We start from the raw sequence: 16,868 nt of genomic DNA on the forward strand, positions 1-16,868 counted from the left end.
CAGCCCAAGGACATTCTCTTCCTTGACAAAACAAAATACAAAATTTTTTCCATGTAGGAAACTGTATTGTTTGTTATATGTTTGCTTCACTTAAAATGCTTCTACGCGTTCAATAATTGTGGAGAAATTACATATTTAAACGCAGGCAGCTGCATGGCTTCAGCAAATCTGTCAGCTCAGTTTTTACATTTATAGTTATAACTCAATAAATTCTCCCTAAAGGCAAATGTTAAATTTAGCTTACACATCAATATGGGATGTAGATTCATATTATATACTTGCAAGGTAAATATGGATAGAGTCATATATATATTTTAACCTGGTCTAGTAGAAGGATATGTCTACTCTGCTCAGTAACTTTTAGTACACATTTAGCTAATTAACGAGCATGCACTGACTCATGATCACAAATAACTGGGTTAATAATTCTTAAAGATGCTCCACCGCCAACAGAGCATACCCATACTTATCATTTGAACAAAAATCTATGTGTAATCGTGTGTGAGTCTGATTAACACAACAGTTCATATAAAAATACAATCAGTCCTTCATTCCATATAGGACACAGTGCCAAGGGAATTTTTTTTCCGGATGCAATTAATCAATTTTAATATTTCTTTCTTGAAGTAAAATTAGAAGCTCAAACTTTTCAATGGTGGTAATGGTGTAAAGTAAGTAACTTTTGTAGCTGAAGAAAAACTACTCTGCTCTTGTTTTTTATTCTGAAAAAAAAACTTTTTGTCAGTGGTGGAGCATCTTTATAGAAGAAATAAAGATAAAACTGGAGCATTGTTTTATTAACTATTCATCAAAATTTAAATTCAACAGCTGTAGTGGCATAATTCTGTGGCTGTGAAACATACTTCTGTATTTGTGTCGTTTAACCTATTGAATAATTTAAAAGAGAACTTAAAAAGTACATATGTACCAAAAGAAATAACTTTGATACAAACATAATTAACCCTAGCTGTTTGGACTATCTCTAAATACAATTGACGTACACTGGAATTTAGGTGTCGTACATATATATCAAAATATTAACACAAATTGCACATAACTATCATAGAAATAATCTAACTATAGTCATTGTGCTATCTAAAATCTGAGGAAATTTTATTCAATAACCTGGTTGATTACAGAATTCCAAGATCAAATATTAATCTCATTTCCATGGCAATCTCTGACAAGATTTATCCACCTACTCGCAAGCACACTAATCCACAGAATCACCCTGAACAGATTCTGGCCGAGGAGAAGATTAAAAATAATCTATGATTTGAATGCAGACATATTATTTGAGAAAGCATACAACTGTCCAGTCAATAAGTGACGTTGTATGACTCAGTGTTCTCTTGTTACAGCAGTTTCTCACAGTAGCTTCACAAGATCTATTATTTAGTGGAATTCTGATTAGCGCAAGGCAGTTTTCAACAAATGATACATGTACTTGGTACATGTGTATTAACACATGTAACCTGTGGGCTGCTCAATAAAGATACTAGTACAAACCAGCTATTTACCACCCTGAGTAACTGTTCAAAGTATCATTCCCCAGATACATACAGAATTATAGTCAATTATGCACTGAAAACAGACCTCCTTGTCAATAAAGCTATCCCTAAGGACATGTTGTCATCCTCGACATCGGACAAAATGCGTGTTGTCCTTCCCAGCCCCAACCATCCCAAAAAATGAACACAGGAATCAGTTTAGTCCATAGAAAATTATCCTTAAGCATAAAATAGTTCCTAGTAATCCTCAAGGTCAGTCTCCCTTAAGGTAAGTCCCCCTCAAGGTCAGTCTCCCTCAGGGTCAGTCTCCCTCAGGGCCTGTCCCCCTCACGGTCAGTCCTTCTCAAGGTCAGTCCCCTCAAGGTCAGTCTCCCTCAAGGTCAGTCCCCCTCATGGTCAGTCTCCATCAAGGTCAGTCTCCCTCAAGGTCAGTCTCCCTCAAGGTCAGTCTCCCTCAAGGTCAGTCCCTCTCAAGGTCAGTCCACTTCATCCTAATGCATCGCATTATTTAAATTTTACAACAAAAATAGTTTGTTAAATATAGATCCCCAAAGTTAAAATTCAAACTTATCTAATAGAATTTCCTATTTTACTTAGGTGTAAATTTTATCGTGGCTTTGAATTAGCTTAGTGATTTTATTATTTATAAATGAAATTACCATACTTTTTCTTTCCAAACCTGATGAGGTTATTTTTAACAAGATCTCGCTCAGAACTAGCGCTTTTTATACCAATGTGGTAAAATAAAACTAAGAATTCCAGTATACAAAGTTGAAGCTGTTTCTTTTCCTAGTGCTTCCTAACATTCCTTGATCGTTGGCAGACTTAGGCACAACATGAGTATCCATCACTGGGGCCTGATGAAACTGCACGAGAAAACACTCAAAACAATTTTGCAAGTAAATCTGTGTATTTCTTGTACACCAGATAGACCCTGGTGTGTAGACTACCACAACATGTGCTACCTATTTTGGACAGACACTTCAGGCACACAGAGGCAGGTTTAATTCAGGGCGATATAAAAACCAGAATCCTCTTCACTCAACCATCCTCATGACAAAACAAGGATCTGTTTTCCTACTAAATCATGTTCATATAGAACTGAGAGACATTATTGAATATTTTTTGCCTTCACCAAGAGAACTTTAAAACTGTGACGATTTTTCATTTAAAAGTGACAATGGTACAGAAAAAAGGAAAATCAATTTCCACACAGAAATTATAACCCTTTTATTTTTAAATGTTTGCTTTTATCAGATTTTGTTGTTTTTCACAACTTTAACAAGGGTTCTATGTGACTGTGTAGAAGTGACACACTGCTGACTTACACAACCATTTTTATAATCATATGAGAACCAGATCTAATTAGAGAAAGCTAAATCCATTAAATGATTTGGACTAATGAATTTCCAGTAGAATGAAATGCAGGTGATATTACAAATGAAGTGGATTCCATTTGTAAATTTATTCTGAATAGCTGTCCTTCTCACACCACAGCAGGCACTACTGACGATGAGCTTGTAAATTGTATTATTAGCGACACAAAACATAAAAACTGAGGTAAAAATCAATACTAAATCCTGTGTCAAATAACAATGTGGTGGTTTAAATGTAGAATATCAGTTTTGAAATTGATTTTATTGTTGAATAAAATCTCTAAAATTCCTATATGATATACATAAGATTGTAAACAAGTGTTCATTTCATATAAGATTTTATGAAACTGAGCCAAATCTTTTATTTTTATAAAGAGGTCAACTGATTTTTACAAGGTAAGATAGTGTGCATTTAGTTTTTTTTTTTTTTTTGGCTTTCGCTCTAAAGAATACAATTTTAACAGGTAGATGTATCTGTAGATTTGAGTATTGAGTAGCTGCCTCAGGCGAATGTTTGGTTATAAAGCTTCACAAAATGACACTTTTCGTCCTAGTCTACAAACCTGAGACAAGACTATAGACACACACACAATTAATGAGGAAAACACCTGAAAAAAAATCAATCGTCCTCACCTGACAGAATAATGGAATGATAACCGCTGAACTTCCTACAGTTCACATCTGGAATAGGGGTCAAGGGTCACATTGTGGAATTGGGCTGGTCGTTCCTCATGTGTTAAAGACTTGTCATGAAATCTGCAATCATAAAAGCATACATAGATATTACAATGAAGTCAAAGACATCAATTTAATTCATCTTTTTCATAACTCCCCTACTAGCATCTTAAGTGTACCTTGGTATTTGCATATTCATTAATTGTTATTCCAGTTTCCTTGTAACTGAAGAGAGCTTTTGTCAAGAACCATGCATACATTCTAGCATGACACAAATAAGCTCTGAATAAGCATTACATCTCCCTCTTATTGATATACAGGATTTTCTCGAGAACCATGTATGACAGAATATGCTCTGAAATAGATAAATAAGCCTAAATACTAGCATTTGAATGATTTCGACCACAACTTCCTAAATATGGATGCCCAAATCCATTAGTATTTACAGTGTTATGCAAGCACTGAAAAAACAGAAAACAATGTGCAAATTTTATTCTTAGAATTAATCATAGATAGTTTAACACCATTCATGGCATCAATAGATAACAGCAGTATTATCTATTTTGACATGGCTTGCCGTTATCCATGGAGACTTTGCATACTTTACCCATGAATTTGTTTAATTAAACAATATTGTTTAAAATGTCACTTTGATTTATGAAACAATCCATCATAAGATTGTGATTGTTCATCGATACAGCTGTAACTGCTAAACAGCTCTACTTTGTAGCTGCCTTTCATCATCGTTTTAATTACTCAAGTCGCCTAGAATGTACAATCCAATCTTTTTTATCAGCCGTTTCTGACTTAATCATGTTCTTTCAAATTCATAAATAGCTACGCGTTTGAGCTTTGAACATTGCCGAGAAAACTAAGTGGAAGAGAGAACATACTAAAAACACTGAATCTTACACGAATTACACTTTTGAACTTGAGCAGTCCGGTTTCTATGGTAACTGCAGAAATTACAGTAGTGCATGTGTAAAAAGTGGCTATAGAGTGTATCATCCCACAGATTTTCCATTTTATAATCATCTGTACAGCTCTGTACAAGTCTATAGTGGTCTATGAAATATCTCAAAACTCCCTGTCGTATCCGATTTCAAAGGAACAATACAAGACCACTGTACTCAAGCTGGTCTGCTCCAGTATAAAAATAGATAACTGAATTGGGCATTAGACTACTTGCTTGATCACGAATAAATACATTATCTTAAAAAAAAATGTTTTAGGAGATCTTTCTCCAGATTGATTAACCTTTTGGGCTTGTTTTAAAGAAATTTCTCCAAGATCTCTACCTTATTAGCTTACTTCAGTAATGGTATTCATTAGTAATGATTCAAAATATATATCGTTAGTAATATATTAAACTTCATTTATCAATAAGTTTGTATAAATAAGTACCAGTAACAAGATGATTAAAGAAAGTCACAATTTTAGTGAACTGTGAAATCTAGACACAATATTTCATGCATTTGATGATACAAAAGGTGTATAAAATATGAATCATAATTATCCACATAAACTTAGAAACATCCATAAATTACCATCACAAATACCAAGACATCGTTTTCAATTGACTTAAACTAAAACACATCAACATTTGGAAAAAAAAAACGTACTTCACAAGGAATCTTGTACTCCTTACAAACCACGCGATGATGGGAGGTTTTTATAAACCCAGTAAACAGTTAGGACTATTGTATGTGGAAATGTTTAAAATACTTAATTTCTTTCACATATATCATGTGTAGCTGAGCTGTGTAAAGGGAGAAGTTCACTTACTACACATGTACACAGGCTACACCAATGACTCATATAATCTTTTATTTTCATATCTTTAAACTGTTGTAGTCTAGATTCGGCTGGAAGAATTACCAACAGGTAAATTTAAGAAATGTTAAACTTTGTCGCAGGTCATTAGGTATACACACACCACGACTTGCTTACACAGTTACTAGTAAAACAATCTCTATCAATATCTAATCTACTAAATTCATATTGTCTCTCTAATAAATTTACATCGCTTCTAATCGATGAAAAAATTTCTTCATTTACAGGCTTCGCAATACGTCATTAAGCAAATACTTTTATAACAACAGATTATGTTTTTTCATGTCTTGATGAATTTACATTAAAAAATATTTCATGTTTTTGATGAATATTCCTGATTTTTCTTCAGACTTGTAGAAAATCATGATATCTGTAACCAGAAAACGTATTCTTTATGTATACATCATTGTTACCAAGCTTTCTTGTCATACAGCCTGTAATGAAAATAAGCAAAGCAAATGATTGCTCATTTAGGCTCATCTTGATCAAAGACTGGACAAGTTTAAAGATGAAACAGCTAATATTAAAAAAATATTATAAACCACTGACAATTCTGTTCTCTTTGAAAAGCATTAAAGATTCTTTAATCTATTACAAGCTTTCTATTCAAACTGATTTATATTAGATTAGATTTCACTATACAGTATTCCTATATCTTATAGCAGATGTTGTCAACTCTGTGGAGCACTAGATGTGTTTTTATTCTCAGTTTTAATAACAGAAGAGTTAATAATAGGATTCCATTTGGTTAATGAATCTAGTTACACAAAATTGAATAGCTAGCACATCCATGACATCACCCAAGATTAGCTCAGCCTACACTAGTGATAACATGAAACAAACACATGGAATAGTGATGTCACTCCCCTGAGGACAAATACACAGATATAAATGATCATGTGATCAAATCAGGTCTTTTTTTAAACATCATAAACACAGTGTATCTGTACAGTGGAAAATAATTCTGTATGTATATGACCTGAACGTCAGTTACGGCAACACCACAAAGTGGCTGAGTGGTCATTTCACCTGAACACAAAAATAAACTCCAATATATAGGCACCGACTAAATCATCTAAGGCAGAAATTTCTGTAATTAAACATTGTAGCCAACCAGATTTCTACAAGATGAACAGCTGTGTTTTATGAGAACATTGAACGCCATATGTTTCAAGTGTTGTATTTACATAACTCTGAATTTTTCCTCTTTATTTGATCAATCGCTCATTTACGCAAGGTACAATTTTTTCTTGTCTGATTGTCTTGATTAGAACAGAAAATCAGATGAACCGACAGAAAAATAGATCATTATCTTACTGTTTATTTTCTCAGTGCATGTTCAAATTTCTTTTTCACTTATTAATTTGTTGAATTTATCTTCACTTTACACTGTATAATGTGATATATGTTGTATTTGTGGGTACTTTCTTTCATTGTTATCAAGATTTAAGTTTTTCTGATTTTGTTTTAGAGAAATTTTAATGGTTAGCCAATGAAAGAGTGATCATCAGTATTGTTAACTGCCTAATTTAATGTATTCTTATAAACAACGAATGCTTCTGCGCAAAGATCAATTCACTTTATACTGTAATAGTAACAAAACAAACTCATTGTACTGATGAGAAACCTTCAGGAATGATTCCCTATTTTTTTCTTCAACAAAAATGCACATAAATTGCACCCTAGGGGTAATCGACTTTGTAACACTAGGTAATTATTATAAGTTGTAATAATGAAGGGTACAGTACAATACCACACATGGGTGTTACGCCTCACCAACAGATACGTACCTATCGGTAAATAAAGTCAGTATCGTGTTACAGGTGAGTCTACCTGGTCTTAACGAGGACAAAGAAAACATTTTATTGAGGAAAAATTAGATCCAGACAAGCCATGTCGCTACTTCAGTCAATACATCTAACCAACCAACACACAAGATGGTGGACAACAGCTACGACCACTCAGCTCTGTATCGGAGCTTTTAAATCAAACATCAAACATCTCCGAAGCCGGTCTTCTAAATATCCTGTATTTTATAATTTGTTATTAACAGTTAAGATAACCACACATAGTCCTAAAATCATATAAGCAGAAAAGTCTTATGAAATAATTGTTTCTTTTTCTCGTTGTAACGTAATCCTGATTTGTGATGGGGATATCCTAAATGCTAGCCTGTTCCCCTTAAAGGTGTTGTCTCAATCCATTGTTTCTTCCTTTCAGAATGGTGCGATTGTGTAACACAATGACCCGCTATGATTTGTTACTATTAGACCAGTTTTAATCTTCATACCAAATAAGGAAATGTTTATCTATAAAATGTGACGCCACAATTATTGCGAGAAAAACTCTCAGGATTTCAATACCAGTTTTGCACAGGGTGCATGGTTTATGGAAAATGTAAAGATCACAAGATCATATATCTTATCCTTTCAGCATTTATCTGAGAAGTAACAAAATCCAATTTTTAAAGAGACAAAGGATATTATAAAAACTGGCTTTTATATGACAACCATCGTCATGGTTACCAAGACTATAAGTTAAGTAAGCATAAACAATTCAATGGAAACTTTGAATCAATAGCAGTGTTCAGTAAATTTTATAAATTTTCTGTAGTAAGTTACATTCAAGACCTCCTGTAAAAGGCCATATTCTAGTTAATGTTTCTAAAGAGTAAATTTGACCCAAACTCAGCCTATATTCAATCTTCAATTTAATCTGAAATCTGTTTCAATTTTTCGTCAGTTTAATACATTTGCTGAATTTGTTGCCTAAATGTATCATTCATTTTGTATCAATCAAAAGTCACCTTACTTGTTTTTCTGTCCCAAAACAACCATGAACTAATTCTTTTACTATATCCAAAACTGCCTTGATTTCAATACAGTTGATCCTGCGTCATTTGAACTCTAAACTGATATATACAGAAATATTGCTTATAATTTGAAATCAGACATAACCTTTGTCAATGCTTTCATTGTTCTTTCTCTTTTATAAAAAGAAAATAGCCCCATTAGCAGCATTTTTTAATTCCCCAAGGACGTAATTCAATATAACTAAATTTTACTGTAATTTCTTGTACTTTTCTCAACATAAAGAAATTCCATGCTTCCATTGGTCATACCACCACTTTCCCACTACTTCTGGGTAATGGTATCCCCTCCCCAGTTATGTCTCCCACCAACAGAATATCAAAGATCCCTTCAGACTTGTTAATTTAAATGTTGACCAGTTCCTGCACACCTCCATGAATCATCGATGAGACAGATTCCTCAGCACCATTTCCAGTCACATCCCCAGCTCTCACATGTAACATGGAAACTACCTGGTTGGACATCCCATTGGAATCTATCCTTAAGTATCCCATGGACATTGCATTCCTAAAGTATCCTAGATCAATTTGTTTACGGGGGGGGGGGGGGGGGGGGGGGGGGGGGGGGGGGGGGGGGGGGGGGTATATATGATCCTGAGATGTCTGGAACGTCCTTCAAATGTTTTTAGCTAAATGCTAATAGTCATTGGTAATACGTTTAGAGCTAAAATGGTGAATTAAATTCTTTATTTCAGTGAGAGAACTATCCATTCCATAAAATAAGGCACTTAGCAAGAATATAACCAATCAGTTGTTAAAGGAATACAAGTCTCTATTTGCCACCTACATTGATGGATTATCTCCCCTTAGTCCCCAAACCTTTATCATGTTGGACCTGTGTGTTCCTTTTACACTTTAATTGGTCAGCAGGGATATCTCAGTTGTTAGAGAGGTTAGGTTTTGCAGCTGGACATTAAGATTTCCAGTCCAATATAGCAGGTCTCCCTGTTCAATTATCTATGGATCAGCAACTCTATACAGATGGATGGAGGGACTCAACAGTCCTTTTCTACACTTGCAGATTAATTATTACCATATTCGACTTAGTAAGTGCCCTGGGCACTTACACAATTGAAAAAATAAGGGGGCACTTAATAGATCTAACCAAATTTGGGTTAGTCTTTCATAAAATTATTGAACAAGGTAAGCCATAAATCAAATTGCAAAATGACATGAAATAAAAAAAAAACAAAACCAAGGTTTTCATATTTTCATTCTGCATTTAAATCAAGGCCTGTGAAAAAGGTGGGCTTATTGGGTTGGATACGGTATAAATAATCAAGATTATTAGGAAATCATAAACAATGTCCTAGAACAATACATTTGCCACTCATTTAAGCTGAAAAAAAATATAGACAAGGAGTTTCTAATAACTTTCACACTAACCTTTACAGACAAAATTATTAATGCTTTTTTATGTTTCTTGAAAAATTGTTTATAACTTTACAGTAATCATTTTCTGTTAATACAAGGTGTACTTTATCTGACATCCTCTCGTGTAGTTACATAATATGGTCGCTTTGATCTTACTAACGATATTTATTCTAACAGATGTTACATTCACTATGCCAAATCAATCTACACATGAATATAAATTCATAACTGATATACGACTATCTCCAAGGCAGTCCACATTATTTCCCAGCAAAAAAAGCTCTTCAATAAACAGGTAAACTGTTAGCTAGGTTAACTATTACCCGGGTTAACTGTTAACCAGGTAACAGAACTCCTGATACTGACAAATAAACTGTTACCAAGGTGACATAACTCCTGATGCTGACAAATAAACTGTTACTTAGGTTAACTGTTACCCTGGTGACAGTGTTCCTGATGCTGAAAAATAAACTGTTGTCCAGGTGAGGTGGTAATGCTTCTGATGCTGACAAATAAACTGTTACCCATCTGAACTGTGAACTGTTATCCAGGTGACAGAACTCCTGATGCTGACAAAGAAACTGTTACCCAGGTAACAGAACTCCTGATACTGACAAATAAACTGTTACCCAGATGACATAACTCCTGATGCTGACAAAGAAACTGTTACCTAGGTTAACTGTTACCCTGGTGACAGAGCTACTGATGCTGACAAATAAACTGTTACATAGGTGAGGTAATAATGCTTCTGATGCTGACAAATAAACTGTTACCCATCTGAACTGTGAACTGTTACCCAGGTGACAGAACTCCTGATGCTGACAAATAAACTGTTACCCAGATGACCTGTGAACTGTTACCTAGGTGACAGAACTTCTGATGCTAACAAATAAACTGTTATCCGGGTCAACTTTTACCCAGGTGACAAGTCCTGATGCTGACAAATAAACTGTTACCCAGCTGTAGGTAAACTGTTACCCAGGTTAGTGGTTTCAGTATTCCTGATATTGACAATCAGTTGTTATGGACCAAACATTGTTAACACTGTAAGAAGAACAGTATAAACAATTTTATTAACACTGTCTAAAGAACATTGTTAACAATATCACCATCACTATCTGATCACTAATGAGGGATGTCAGGCAGTTCTACACTACTGGAAACACTTCCAAATATATTCAAAATATGTCAGTTTTTGGAGTGTTTGATACAAAAAAGCAGCTTATTTGAAAACTATCAAGAGTATATAAGACTATACAAGACCTGAAGTATTTTGATATTTCAGACCAATCCAAAATTCAGAATACACATACATTCAAGTATGCATACAGTATAACCTAATTGATAAGGTTTACCATATATGGTCCCCCTGACTTAAAACATTTAATGAAGTTTTACGTTTCTTCCACTACATTTAGTGTTTATTAGTTTGAATATGGTAAACATTATAAATTGCATATTTGTATGATCTATAAGGAAGTCAAGAAAACTTAAGTATTTCATACGGAAGTACTGACACTTATTATAGATTTAAACCCTGCTTTGTGGCATTAACTATTATAAACAACATGACATTTCAGACAATCATCATTGTGTTAAAAGTCATGGAGAATAAATTTAATGTGTGATAATGATAAACAAATACAAGGATCAAAGCTGCTCACTGGAAAACAGAAATAGGTTTGATGACAGAAAGTTATTACGAGAAACAGAAAATACATTTAATGACAGAAAGTTATTGCTGAAAAACAGAAATTATGTTTGATAACAGAAAGTGATCTTTTGAATTACAAATCATCTCAAATGAGCTATAAAACACAAATGCTCTTCAAGAACTAATAAACAAAAGCAATCACCTCTGGAGACCTGTATAAAGAGTGTAGAAATGACATTTGACAAGATGTGAAATAAATGAAATTCATTTCTGTAATGAGACCTGGTTGTTGATTGCTATGTATGGTCTCTGTGCAGGTGTTGTGATGTGACTAGAGGTGTAATTATACCTTTCTAACATGTATCACTCTCAACACCATGACAGTTCTCTCTGTAAATCAATAAAGCAGTCAGAGACAAGATGAGGGAATTAGCCACTAACAATATGTCTAGAAATAAACCTCAGCAAGTTTAATCCCCTTCTCACTCGGGTCAACACAGGGGCCAGGCAAACTTATCATAAAACATACGACCAGATTCTCACTAGATATAGAGTTAATATAGGGTCACTCAGGTCAACACAGGGGCCAGGCAAAATTATCATAAAACAAACGGCCAAGATTCTCATTCAGGTCAACACTGGGGCCAGGCAAAATTATCATAAATTCTCACTCAGGTCAACACTGGGGCCAGGCAAAATTATCGTAAAACAAACGACCAAGATTCTCACTGGCTACAGAGTTAATATAGGGTTAATTCTATTGAAAAACACCACACAGGGGCCAGATAAAATTACCATTAAACATACAGCAAAGATTCTCTCACAATACAGAGCTTTTATGGGGAAAATTCACTTGAGACATCCTACACATTACACAGGGACCAGAGAAAATTTTCATTAAAGGTACATTTTGTTTGTTTGTTCAGTTAAATGTCCTATTAACAGCCAATGTCATGTAAGGATGTGCCAGGTTTGATGGTGGGGGAATACTGGCTTACCTGGAGAAAAACCACTGACCATGCATGCAGCGGTCAGGACCTGGCAACTGCCCCATTTTTTTTAATTTGTGATTCATACTCGTGACCCAAAGGTAGAGGGCTTGTGGTAATATGTCGAGACATCTTAACTATCGGCTATAGTGGATCGTTTAAGTTACAATGAATAGCTAAAATTCTCACTGGATACAGAACTTATCTAGGGAAAAATTCTCTTGAAACACACTACACAGGGGTCAAAGAAACTAGCATTAAACACGATCCAAGATTTTCATGGAACAGGGAAACCAGAAAAATCAAGACAAAACTTTAAAGTCCAAAAAAACCATCTTAAGAACTACAGGGCCTATACATTCTGTAGTATATAGTCACTCAACTTTTTCACTCAACTCTGGCCCTAAATGTGACCTTCACTGGACAAATGGACTGAAAAAGGTCATCAAAAGCACAGAGAAAATTCTCACATGACAGAGAGAAAATTTTCACTTAAAGAGGCAAAAAACAGGGGGTATAGGGAACACTCACTGATATCAATGTCTACAAAAACCCTCCCTCAACCAAAGACAAATATTTTGGCTCATCAACTCATAATTGATGATTGCTTGAAGACAACCTACTTATTACCCATAATATACCCTGGTGATCAGATATCATATGCTTTCCTAGGTTTATGTTTTAACATATAAAGATTTCATATTTATATGCTAAAAACAAAACATTTTAAGTATATGAGTTATCTCCCCTTTCAAATTTAGTAAATTTCATAATTGAGAGTCTTTCAAATATCAATTGATTGATAATACATTAAAATTGAAAATCAGTCCAAACACAATTTTCTAAGTATTGATTGGGGGCATGTTCAGAGTAATATTTTTCTCCTTATAACACCCGAAAAGCAAGTACTAATTTGTATATGTATATGTTTATTTAAGCATTGATGTCACTATTTTTAAATTTTATCGGGGTATGAAAAAAAAAAGTTTGCAAACTGTGTGAATCCGCGTAGCGGATTCTCACTAAAGTTTGCGAACAATTCTTTTTTCATACCCCGATAAAACTTTGAAATAGTGACATCAATACTTATAATTAATTTTATTCTCTATTTGATAAAATGAAGTATGTTTAAATGTAACATTAAAGTGGTTTTTGAAGGGATTCTTTTTTCAGAATCAATACGCAACGTTAATGTCTCTATTGTGACGTCGTAATAACATCGATGTTTCGCGCCATTCTCGGATTTTTTTCATAGTGGTATGCAAAAAAAATATTGGCCAATCAGAAAGCCAGATTTGGTATGAAAACAAAGAAAAATTAATTATATGAGTATATATTTAAAGATGACAAACTTAACACTTTAAATCAAGATCAAACCAAGGTCCATGACATTCAACATATGACACATACAAGTCACACCATGTAATTATCATTCGTATTCATCATTTCAACTGAAAAACTTTCTATAATGATTTCAAAATAAAAGTAAACCTTATGTTGCTTATAATATTGTACATGCGAGTAATTCGGACTTTTGCTCAAGGGCAATCTTGTGCTTTAGAATGAATACGGTATTACCTCCATACTGGGGTCACTGAGTGCACTTTGTACTATGTATGTACAGTACATATTACTGTTTTAATGTTATACCGGTTTAGTACAAACTTCAGGACTTTTTACATAATGTGATGCAAAATTAAGACATGATCTAAATAAAAGTACACATGCCTATTATATATACACACATGATTCTGATCAGCATTCTGATATCATGTAAACAATAAACATGGTCTATTTATAGGATCTGAGGGGTCATACCGTATTTGTTATAAAATAAACACAATGAAACAAATGTACAGCTCCTGTTGAAAACATGTGCAGGTGATATAATATGCTTTATAATAAGTCTATCAACACTTTTCATTCCTGCTTTAAACTCAAACATATTATTGAAAATTTTTGGATGATTTGAGTTCAACGACTTTTTTCTCTACATAATACAAAGTACATGCTGTAACACAGAAGTACTATAGACACAGAGATATATAGCTTTCGTATTCTCAGTTCTTGCAAAAAATAGCACCATATAGCAATCTATACTATCCATATAAGCAAATTAACTTAACCTATATATATATATATATATTTTTTTTTTACATATATAAGATTAAAATAGCATGGAAAAGTTACATTTTTATTCTTAAAAACATCACACAAGTAGAAACTTTGGGAAACATAAACAGTTTTTTTGCACGGTACAGGTAAATTTTATTAAATATCTTGAAACCATAAAAAAAATATCAAAAAAAATCTTTGGCATTTAGATTAAAGTGGTGAGAAAAATATCCTACTGGAAAGTCAAATATGAAATACAAGGGACATTTTTCTTGAAGAATGAAATGGGGTTTGGATACTTACAATGTACATAAAAGAGAAATCACTACATTATATAAGGCTTTTAAGAATTTATTGTATCATATATAAATTAATTAAATAAACAGTAAAAACTAAGTTTATGTAGCCTCAATAATTTGGCCTATCAATAAATGAAAACAATGTTTTGCATTAGGAGTAGAACAAGTAGAACTATAAAATCCTGGCTAGCAAAATCTAAATAAATGGAAATACAGGAAAGCTACGAGTTGTTTTGTAAACACAGCTCTTGTTTTAATGTATGCATTTGTATAGATCAACTATCCTTACTGCCGAAAGATATATATTACCCTCAGTAAATGTAATTAACAATACAGTCGACAGAAATCCACACAAAACCATCCCAGTGTCCAAATATAGTACAAACACAAAATATAAACAATACCCAATTGTGAAAAATATATTCAGTGTTTACCTGTGTATAAATCCAAGTTGATAATTTGTAGTTAATCTTGAGAAAATTATTATTCCCAAAGTAAAAACATGGCTACCAGTGGCTTGCTGCCTGTGCTGTAATAAACCGAGAGAGAATCGCAAACCGATACAAGAAATGTATGCATTAATAGGCGATAACCGAGAAAGCATCTCTCAAACATGTATCAATCGTTCAAGTTAGGTAAAACAATACTAATTTACCTCAATTGTCCAATTTCCGTCGATGTTTTCAAGGTATACGTCGAGAGACCCGGACAAAGAAACTCGCCACAAATCTAAGGCATGTGCGGCTAAATATGTCGGGGAGAATGATAATGCTATGTGGGAGCCGAGAGAAATAATCGTCGATATGTATAAACCGACTTCAACGAGAGGCCGCGACAAAAATTCCCCTCAGATTGCACGCGCTAATTCCCGGTGTAAACAATAGTAAATATCTTCAAATAACGTATGTATGGAAAGGTCCGAGTCTCCCCTAAACAATGATGACAATATCTGGGCCTTATCTGGTCATTTGGTGGTCATTTAGCCGAATTAACGAACACTGCTACACACGAGGAAAAATCTATAAAGATTTGATGAACAACATTGTTGTTGTGTGAATTTTTCTGAATGGGCTAACACTGAGAGCACACGCTTATTGGTCATACACCGATATTTTCATGTGTAGGGGTGTTCAGTGGTCATTCTGGATCAAAATCTGCACTTTATCGTGAAAAATTAAAGAAATTTACCACATTGGTCTTCGCGTCTTCTTTTCCAAAGAAAATGGAAGGATAGAGTCGGTTTTAGGGCCGAGCGCATGTGGTGCGAGTCGAAATCGTGACGTCACAGCGATATTGCAAACAATGCTTGTACACGGAAACAGATACTTAGAACATCATATTAATACAATTTCTTCGTTTTGTGTACATTCTAAATAAACTTGGGGTCATTTTGTATGTTTGGGTACATGATGATGGCAATATTTGTGCTGCATTTGCCTGCGAAATGAGACAGAATAATGAGGTTGTATAATGTCAACAACACCGTGTAATTATAACAGTAAGATGTTGTACATACATGTATATTCTTTTCTTCTTAACATGTACATGTATGTCAGCAGATTTGTATATTAGTTTGTTCATTAATATAAAAAATGTCGTCTAAATAAAATTTGGCAAGCATATATGAACACGATATACGAGTGTGAAAGTGATTATATCCCACTGTTTTGATATATAGATAAGATGTATAAAATTATAAGTCAAAAAGTTATTTTGAAATTTTAAAAGAATTAATTTGTTGATTAAAGGCTAGAAATCATATTAGACATCAAAACCATTTTACCATTGTTGGTAGATATATTTATTTCCCAATGAAAGTACAGAGAAAGTTCGTCTTTTGTAACAATGTATTTTTTATGTAAAAAAAGGGTCCAAGCGCAGACGACGTTTATCGTCAGTGTCAAAAATCCCATAGCGTTTCATTCAATCATGGATATTTTTCTTTGTTCACTATATAAATGGCGGAGAGAGACCACTGTCGATCTGTTAGCTAGATAGCAGAGTTTGAAATAGATTTCGCTTCGACAGAGCTAAGCAGCTGCTTTAGAGAGGAATCGACAGCATGTGTGTACGGAGTACATTACACAAGTCCCTATCGTAATATAGGCCGACACATAGCATTAGGACGCGCGCCGTGCCTTTGTAGTTAGACAGGCCAGGTCTATCATAAAAT

At 33.9% G+C, this 16,868-nt stretch overlaps 1 protein-coding gene across 4 annotated transcripts in view; it reads right to left on the minus strand.

Annotated features, from left to right (window-relative positions):
- LOC138320812 (bromodomain adjacent to zinc finger domain protein 2B-like) overlaps positions 1 to 15,981 on the minus strand; it is a 71,599-nt gene extending 55,618 nt beyond the window's left edge. The window contains exons 1-2 of one of the 4 annotated variants that reach the window (XM_069264044.1): positions 15,884 to 15,981; positions 3,521 to 3,643 (exon numbers count right to left, since the gene is read on the minus strand). The gene's annotated coding sequence lies outside the window, so the exon portion shown is untranslated. Of the gene's footprint in view, positions 1 to 3,520; positions 3,644 to 5,184; positions 5,289 to 15,129; positions 15,265 to 15,350; positions 15,742 to 15,883 lie in introns of those variants that run through there. The other 3 variants (XM_069264042.1, XM_069264046.1, XM_069264045.1) reach the window with 3 other exon arrangements.
- Between the last annotated feature and the right edge of the window lie 887 nt (positions 15,982 to 16,868).

The sequence above is a fragment of the Argopecten irradians genome, chromosome 4 (genome assembly GCF_041381155.1).
Source record: "Argopecten irradians isolate NY chromosome 4, Ai_NY, whole genome shotgun sequence".
Classification (NCBI taxonomy): domain Eukaryota; kingdom Metazoa; phylum Mollusca; class Bivalvia; order Pectinida; family Pectinidae; genus Argopecten; species Argopecten irradians.